The sequence below is a fragment of the Poecilia latipinna genome, unplaced genomic scaffold (genome assembly GCF_001443285.1).
Source record: "Poecilia latipinna isolate Pla-1442-1.1 unplaced genomic scaffold, P_latipinna-1.0 Scaffold3255, whole genome shotgun sequence".
NCBI lineage: Eukaryota > Metazoa > Chordata > Actinopteri > Cyprinodontiformes > Poeciliidae > Poecilia > Poecilia latipinna.
In genome coordinates this window covers 1273-4448 of record NW_015115871.1, presented here as the reverse complement: position 1 = coordinate 4448, position 3176 = coordinate 1273, and the positions used below count along the sequence as shown (strand labels likewise).

At 38.6% G+C, this 3176-nt stretch overlaps 1 long non-coding RNA gene across 1 annotated transcript; it reads left to right on the top strand.

Moving 5' to 3' along the window:
* The first annotated feature begins 928 nt into the window (after positions 1-928).
* LOC106940504 (uncharacterized) lies at positions 929-1335 on the top strand. Its single transcript, XR_001423116.1, has 2 exons — positions 929-1124; positions 1224-1335. It is a non-coding gene; the product is annotated as an uncharacterized LOC106940504 (long non-coding RNA).
* Positions 1336-3176: the final 1841 nt, after the last annotated feature.

The window sequence follows — 3176 nt, the reverse complement described above, 5'->3', positions numbered from 1 at the left end:
TTACTCTTCAGTGAACTTTGCTTTGGGCATTATAAATAGTGTTCACAAACTCTATCATGTTTAGAGGAGCATTTTTTGATTTAGACTTGTGACATTTAGAAATATGCTTGCAAGAGTGATAAAATAAGCACTGCGCCGCAGTTCTGTGGAAAATGTAAAAATATACCAGATGGCAGTCCAAACAAATCATTACTGTTTAAACTTTACCTTTAATAACATAAAGTTACCTAATTTTTAAAGTGCAATCAGTAATACTTTTATAACAAATGTATATCAGTAATGATTTCTTGGTTAATGTCAAGTTGTCATAAAGACATTTTGAATAATGTTAACTTTGTATTAAAAGTGTCATAATTTACCGAATGTCTCTTTATGACTCAGTCATAAATATTCATGAAGGCTTATTCATGTTCATAACAGGTGTTTATGAAAGTGTCATGTCAGTCTTATTCAACCCCCTTCAAATAAAGTGTTACCAGTGAGTTTAATAAAACAAAATCACCAGCACAGCAACAAAATACCAGCCCTGTTCTGGGACTGAAACAGTTTTATTGATTAGGTTCTGAAAGGGGCAGCGTTATCAATCAATCAATCAAATTTTATTTGTGTAGCACATTTCAGCAGCAAGGCATTTCAAAGTGCTTTACATAATTAAATACAGAAACACAGAGTCATGTAAGATTGAATAAACAGTAAGAAAGAGAGAGATAAAATAATAATAATAAAAATAATAAAAATAATAGAAAGTAAAGGTTAATAAAAAAATAAAAAAATAAAGATAAAAACATTAAAACCCGCACCCCTTTTCAACCAGGGGGGACGACACCAACACTCCTTATGTGTTTTCCAGGCACATAGTGCCATTTTATAACACAATCGAGTAAATATGTTACCATCAATTGTTATAAAAATGCTGCATATGTCAAATATGACTTAAACGCTTTTACTTCCTGATTTAACACTTTGAAATTGGGGTTCTGTCTCTTTAAGGAACTCCTGCTCTCTGTGAAGCTCCACCTTCAGGTAGGCATTATAAGTGGAACCCAGATGTTTTGGCTGAATTGTTGCCATGGAGATGAAAGGATTTCTCAAACATGCATGAATGAATCAAGGCAACACTCCAGGTATGTTCATGAGATATTAACACTATACAATTATTTAAAGCTCAAAAGTTGATATTACATGATACCGCTCACTTAACCTTCCTGTCTGGTGTTTTTCAGAAACACCTGTTAGGTGGGTCTAAATGTAAGGAAATGAAGAAGGGGTCATGGGAAATGTAGTCCTGTGTGTGCGAACACACTTGGTGGATAAAACTGATTCTGATTCTGAATATGGATAAAATAATCCAGTCTAAACACCAACAGCTGGATACTTTCAGTGGAGGTTTGTAGACCCTGGCCCGCCGCCACGAACAGTTGACCTCAGAGAACACCAGCGTGCTGCGCCGCGCCGTGAACATCTGTAGCCACGCGCACGGTTAGCTGCTTCCCGCTGGCCGCGGCCTCAGGAGCAAAGTCTGGGCATGTATCCGCTCAGCGGTCACCGTGCTCAGGTACAGAAAAATGCAGCAGAAGCCCAAGGTCAAACAAAGTCAGACTGTTAAACCTGTTTATGCTGAACATGACCCACCCCCCCCACCCCCCCACCACCCTGTACTCCCACCCATCATCGCAGCTTGGTACAGTCAAATCCCATCTTCTTCTGCCTTTATCTCCTCCTCAGACTCTCCGTGTTTCCATCCCCCGCACCCATGAAAGCACCGCTGCTGCCAAAAACCTGCCGCCCTCAGCACCGGCGGAAGAACGTCTCTCAGCCTGTCTCTTCCCGCATACACACACTTGCTTACTAGTGAGTAGGCATGTGTGTGTGGTTTGCTCACACATTTTTTTTCCCTCCTCCCAGGTTATCCTGATGTATCCTCCTCCACATCTCACTCCCAGCTCTCTGTTTTTTTTTCTTTTTCTTTGACCTCTATAAGCCCTCCCCCTCTCCGCTGTGACTGGCTGCCAGAACTGCCCACCATGTTGTCCATGGGCTTATTCTCTCTGACAGCTCGGAATAAACAGCCGGGCTTTGCATTCGTTTTACGAGAGGACGGCGAGGACCAAGTCTGAAAAACATGACACTTTTTTCTCCTCAAACAGAGAACGCTGTGTGACACAGCTCCCTTTCAGTCCGCCGTTCACTTACTTTGGCAACCATTTTTTGCTGACAACGCTTTCGAAACTTCTTTTAGACATACATTTGATGTTTTCTACCTTAAATTTTGTGTTGAAATAAATTGGGGAAAAAAAAAGCTCCTTTACCTGATGCATTTGCAGAGGCGAAAGCTGCTAAAAATAGCTTGTTGCACCTCGAGGTCCATGGGGAAGAACAACTTAACACACTAAAGAAAGTGTGGAGAGTAGTGAAAGTGATGGTTCATATAGCGAATGTGAAAAATGAAAACAAGGCACAATCAGACTCAGCGTGCATCGCTTGAAACATTTCAGAAAACCAGCCGTTAAAAAGTCGTTTTAATTTGTTTTGGGTGCAAAAAAGAAAAAAATCAATTGTCACTACTTGTGCATTGTTGCTGCTTTTATAACTGAAAAAAGAACAAAAACAGAGTGAAGCAGACCAGCAGGTAAAATGAGGCTGAATGAAAAGAATCAGACTTCTCAGTGATTGTTATCGTCAGCGTCTGATAGCAGGCCTCTTCCTTTAAACATTCTTTACTGATTAAAAATGCCAACAATCAAAAAGAGACAGTTCATTACTTGTGGTGCAACTGGAAAGTATTCACAGCTTCAATTTCTGTTACAGCCTGTTACAGTTACAGTTCTCAGGGCCACGGACATTAAAATTTAAGATAACAGTTGTGTGCTTCAGTATTATTTTATCAGTCAAATCAAATCAGTTTTTATTTGTATAGTGCCAAATTACATCCACGTGAAAAGATGTTAATTGTTTTTCCATTTAAAAGCTGCAGTATGTAACTTTAAAAAAGATCAATAAATATATATATATATATATATATATATATATATATATATATATATATATATTTTATTATTATTTTATTTTAATCTTTTTACATATGTATAATTCACAATGCAGGACGCCTCATGACATATTGGTGTGAGATAAAACATCAGCGTTTTAAGCAGAGCAGCAACAGAAACCTGATCCCA